Below are 6,000 nucleotides of genomic sequence, written 5' to 3' on the forward strand. Positions count from 1 at the left end.
GTTCCAAAAAGTTCATTCTGAGGTGAAAAAAAAAATGTTGGAAGTAGTAATATATATATATTTTTTAATTGGTCTCCTCGGATCAAAAGGGAGAGAGAGAGAGAGAGAGAGAGAGAGAGAGAGAGAGAGAGAGAGAGAGTTGCCGTAAATACAGTAAGTTTCTTCCTCCTCTTAGTGTAGAGGAAGGAAATAGCTAAGAGGTAGAATTTTTGAGAGAGGGAGGGAGGGAGGGAGGGAGGATATTGGAGGAAAGAGAGTGTCGCCGATAGGGGAAGAAGGGTATGAAATATTGCACAAGGAAGGCCAAGGGTAGGGGAGGGGAGGGGAGGGAAGGGAAGGGAAGGGAAGGGGAGGGGAGGGGAAGGAATGGACCTGATATGTGAGGAGGGAGGGAAGGAGAAATGGGAAGGGGAGGGGAGGGGAGGTGGGAAAGGCAGTGAGAAGAGGAGGGGCAGAAAGGGGAAACTGCGCAGAGTGAAGGGGGAGAAGGTGTGTGAAAAAGTGAGGGGAGAGGAAGGGAAGAGGGGAGAGGGGAGGGAGGAAGCTGAGGAGAATGGAGGAGAGGCCGGAATTTAGGGAGAAGAGGGGGAGGGAGAAATGCAGTGAGGGTAGAGGGAGATTAGAAAGGGAGGAAGGGGAACGATGGGGAGGGTGGGGGTAAGGACGATGAGGAGGGGAGGCGGTCAGGAGAGGAGGGGGAGAGTGGGTAAGGGGAGGGAGAGGAAATTGACGATAAGAGTAAAGAGGAAGGGAGGGGGAAGATAGGAGAGGCAACTGAGGAGGGAGGCGAAGGACAGGAAGAGGAAGGGGAAGGACAGGTGGAGGAAGGGGAAGGACAGGTGGAGGATGGGGAAGGACAGGTGGAGGAAGGGGAAGGACAGGTGGAGGAAGGGGAAGGACAGGTGGAGGAAGGGAAGAGGAAGGGGGAGTTTTATCATTATTATTATTTTCATTATTATTATTATTATTATTATTATTATTATCATCATCATCATTATTATTTTTAGTATTAAGTGGGTTATAAGGAACTAAGTAAAACATATATATTACACCCAGAAAAGGAATAGGCGTGTGTGTGTGTGTGTGTGTGTGTGTGTGTGTGAGAGAGAGAGAGAGAGAGGGAGAGAATATACACACCATAACAAGTGGTGTCCCTCGCTTCACTACCTCTCTTCACTCCGTCACAAAAGACCTACACTATCTTTTGTCCTCTCTCTCTCTCTCTCTCTCTCTCTCTCTCTCTCTACAGTAGGGAGAGGGAGTGGATTAGTTCACATAAACGGGAGGACACCTGCTTTTTCTCCACCAGTGAGAGAGAGAGAGAGAGAGAGAGAGAGAGCAGAAGAGCAGGAAATGCAAAAGAAAGAGCGAGATTAAAAAAGAGATGAAAAATAAATATCTTGCTGAATTAAATACATAAAGATAGAAGTGAAGAGAGAGAGAGAGAGAGAGAGAGAGAGAGAGAGAGAGAGAGCAGAAGAGCAGGAAATGCAAAAGAAAGAGCGAGATTAAAAAAGAGATGAAAAATAAATATCTTGCTGAATTAAATACATAAAGATAGAAATGATAAGGGAGAGAGAGAGAGAGAGGAGGATAAATGCTGACAGGAAAGAGACAGACAGACAGACAGACAGAAAAAAGCGAGAGAAGAATGATAAAAAAAAAAAACAGTGAGAGCAAAATGGCATATGGTAATTGGACCCTAGTTTTTTTTTTTTTTTTTTTTTTTTTTTTTTTTTTTTTTGAGTACCAGGCAGCCCAAGCCCCATTTTGTCCCTACCCTGTGGCCTATTCTCTTTGTGCATCCATATGGCTAACTGTTTGTACGTGTTGCGGCGATGGTGGTGGTGGTGGTTGTGGTGGTGATGGGATGGTGCGGGTGTGGTGGTGATGGGATGGTGGGGGTGTGGTGGTGGTGGTAGTGGTGGTGAGTGTGGTTGTACTGGTGGTGATGGTGGTGGTGGTGAGTGTGGTTGTATTGGTGATGGTGGTAGTGATGGTGAGTGGTTGTATTGATGGTGGTGGTGGTAGTGATGGTGAGTGGTTGTATTGATGGTGGTGGTGGTGTGGTGGTTGTAGTGATAGTGGTAATGATGGTGGTTGTCATTGTGCTGGTGGTGGTGTTGTACAGTATGTGTCGATTTTTTTGTAATGCATCTGATCCTGAACATAGACCACGAAACCCGTTCTCGAGGTCCACATTTTCCACCTACATTTAACACTGTCACTTTGGCACTATACTCTTTTCACCTTAACTCGGCCCAGGTTTTCGTCCTTTTGCAGCTCACTTCACCCAGTAGCTCAGTGACAGAAGAAGACAGTGCTACGGGTGTGTATCCCTCCCGTAGCACTTCTTCGTGACTAGCACCTTATTCTAGCATTAATCCACTGTTCCAGCTCAGCATTCAAGATGGAGAGACGGCATAGTTAGGCCAAGTTAAAGTGTAAAGAGTATAGCGCCCAACACCATCACCTCTCTTGCGGCACATTGAGGGTAGCACAATCGGTGTTATGGTGTTAATGGCAGTGTTTTTATGGCGCGTCGGTGGGGTCATATGGAAGGGGAATTAACACGGATCGAACCTGCGACCATATAGATTGAGTGGCTGTGGTGATGGTGATGGTGGTGGGTGTGATTGTGGTGATTGTGATTATTATTGTAACCTCTGTGGTAATGTTCGTAGTTTGTGGTGATGGTGGTTGTGATGATGATGGTGGGAGTGATTGTGGTTGTTGTGCTGGTGTTAGTTTAGGTGTTAATGTTGGTGATTGTTGTGGTGATGGGGGGGATGATTGTGATGATGGTGGTTGTGGTGGTACTCATAATTTTGGTGGTGACAGTGGTGAAAGCTGTGGTGGTGATGAGTTGTGGTGGTGATACTAGTGATAGCCGTTGTGATTGTGATAGTGTGATGGTTGTAGTGGTGATAATTGTGGTGGTGGTGATAGTTGTGGTGGTGGTGGTAGTGGTGATAGTTGTGGTGGTGGTGGTAGTGGTGATAGTTGTGGTGTTTGTATTAGTGATGAAAGTTCTGGTGATGGTGATAGTTGTGATGGTGGCGATAGTGGTGATAGTTGTGGTGATAGTGATGATAGTTGTGGTGATAGTGGCGATAGTTGTGGTGATAGTTATGGTGATAGTGATTATAGTTGTGGTGATAGTGGTGGTGGTAGTAATGGCAGTGGTGATAGAGAAAGTTGTGGTGGTGGTGATAGTGATGATAGTAGTAGTTGTGGTAATAGTGGTGATAGTGGTGGTGATGGTGCCCTGTTCTCCATATAACAAACACTTCACACCTGCCGTCACTCCGTCCCTCACGCCATTCTACCGCAGTACTAACATTTATTCGAGTTTTTCACTGTCAGAGGCCTGTGTTGCGGTAGTGGTGGTGGTTTGGTTGTGGTGGATGTGGTGGTGGTCGTGGTTGATGCTTGTGGTAGTGATGATGGTGGTCGTGGTTGATGCTTGTGGTAGTGATGATGGTGGTGGTATAAGTTGTGGCTGTGGTTGGTGGTGGTGGTTGATGCATGTGGTAGTGGTGGTGGTGGTGGTGGTATATAAGTTTTGGATGTGGTTGGTGGTGGTGGTTGATGCATGTGGTAGTGGTTGTGGTGGTGGTGGTATATAAGTTTTGGATGTGGTTGGTGGTGGTGGTGGTGGTGGTTGTGGTGATTGTAGTAGGTGTGTAGATTGGAGGTAGTTTTAAGATTGTGATACTAGTAATGTGGTGTGTTCGATTGGTTGATGGTGGTGGTTGTAGTGATGGTGGTGGTGGTTGTGGTGGTGGTGGTGGTGGTTGAAGGTTGTGTTCTGCGGATTGACAATTGTTCAGATATTTTGTTGTACGGGTAGTTCTTTGTACATAGGAAAAAAGAAAAAGTCTATAGGAAATAAATAAAATATACTCTCATTTTTTGGGGGGTGTAACGAGATTATATGCTTGGCCAGAGTAGCCATTGTGTGTCAGAAAGGAAAAAAAAAAATGATTAGTTTCCCCCCTACCCCCCCCACTCTTTCCAGAATAATAGGCGACAGAATATGCACGGCGTGTGTGTGTGTGTGTGTGTGTGTGTGTGTGTTTATGTATACGGTATAGATATAAATAGGTGTGGCAGTAGGTTAATAAATAAATGTGGGTACTTGGGTGGATATGTATGTGTGTGGATATGTGTGTGGATGTGTGGATGAGTATATGAATGGATATGCTCGTGAATAAACGAGGATGTAAATGGATGGATGCAGATAAATGTATGTGTAAATGAACAGGTGCATTATGTAGGTGTATAAACGGGTGAATGGATGCGTTGATGGGTGAATGAGTAGATGGATGAGTGAATGAATGAGGAAATAGATAGAGGGGGGGTAATAGATAGTGTGAACAGTGTCGTGAACCCATTTTGGCCAGACATTTGTACCTAAAAGAAAGATTAAGGGTGAAATATTGCTGAGAGAGAGAGAGAGAGAGAGAGAGAGAGGTTAATGGAAGGTGGGAGGTGAGGGAGGACGAGGGGAAGCAGCTAGAGGTGAGAGAGAGAGAGGGAGGGAGGGAGGGAGAGAGGGGAGGAAATGGGAAGCAACTGCAAGCACATGTGGAAGAAGAGAGAGAGAGAGGAAAAACAGAAAAGAGGGAGGAAGAGGAGGAAGAGAAGAAAGGCAGAGGAAGACAGGGAAGAAGAACAGGATGTGGAAGAGGAAGAAAAACAATGAAAAGAAGAGACGCAAAACGCAGGGAGGAAGGAAGAGAGAGAGAGAGAGAAATGTGGGATAGGAAGGAAGGAGGGAAGGAGAGAAGAAAAACAGGAGGAAGAGAGATATGGAAGGATGGAAGAAGGGAGGAAGATGAGGTGTATATGGAGGAAGAAGAAATGAGTTAGGGATGGTGGGAGGGAGGATATTCGAGGAAGAGAGGATGGGAGGAAGGAAGAGGAAGAAAGGGAGATATGGAGGGAGGCAGGGAGGAAAAGGAGGAGAAGTATAGGGGGGAAGAAGAAAGAAGGGAGGAGGAGGAGAAGATATGGAGGAGGGAGGGAGGAATGAAGGAAGAGGAAGAGGGAGTGACAAATATGTGAGGGTGGAAATGCTGGTGATTAGATAGGTTGGGGAAATTCCTGATGAGAGAGAGAGAGAGAGAGAGAGAGAGAGAGAGAGAGAGAGAGAGGACTTCCTGTGTATGTTTAAACTGTCAGCAACGTCATAAGAATTAACTAGAATATTCTCTCTCTCTCTCTCTCTCTCTCTCTCTCTCTCTCTCTCTCTCTCTTGTGAGTTGTTTTTGGCTTTATGATATCAACGTGTACTAAATAAACACCGTACAAGAGAATCATCATCATCATCATCATCATCATCATCATCTCTATCATTCTTCTTCTCTCTCCCTTTCATTCTCTCTATTTCTCTTTCTCTCAGTTTTTTTTTCCTATCTTCCTTTCTCCCCTTTCTCATATTTCTCTCTACCCCTCTGCTCCTTCTCTCCCCTCTCTCCTCTCTTATCCCTCTGTCTGTCAGCTTTACCCCTCCCCTCAATTTCCCCTTATTGTCCTCTCTTGTCCCCTCTTTGTATGTCCTCTCTTCCCCTCTCTCTTCATCACTAGTTTATCTTCGTTTCCCCTCTCCCTCCATTATTCCCTCTTATCTCTCCCCTTTCCCCTCATTTCCACTATGTCTCCCATCTTCCCTCCCCTCTCCCCTCTTCATGTGTTCTCTTTTCACGTTACTGCTTCCTGCTTTCCTATCCTTGTCTTTAACTCTTGGATTATAGTCTTTACCCTCTTACCCTTCCCCTCTTCTCTCATCTCTTCCCCTCTTACCTCTTGCCTCTTCCCCTCACCCTGCATTCCTCCCCTCTTCCTCTCACCCTGCATGCCTCCCCTCTTATTCTCATCGTGCTTTCCTCCCCTCTTCCCTTTCTTTTCACCCTGCATTTTTCCCTCTTTCCTCTCCCTCTCACCCTGCTTTCCTCCCCTCTGACCTCTCCTTATTTCCCCTCGTCCTATTGTACT

The sequence above is a fragment of the Coenobita brevimanus genome, chromosome 97, assembly GCF_032717465.1.
Source record: "Coenobita brevimanus isolate Jiangsu-jjx chromosome 97, ASM3271746v2, whole genome shotgun sequence".
NCBI classification, from domain to species: Eukaryota; Metazoa; Arthropoda; class Malacostraca; order Decapoda; family Coenobitidae; genus Coenobita; species Coenobita brevimanus.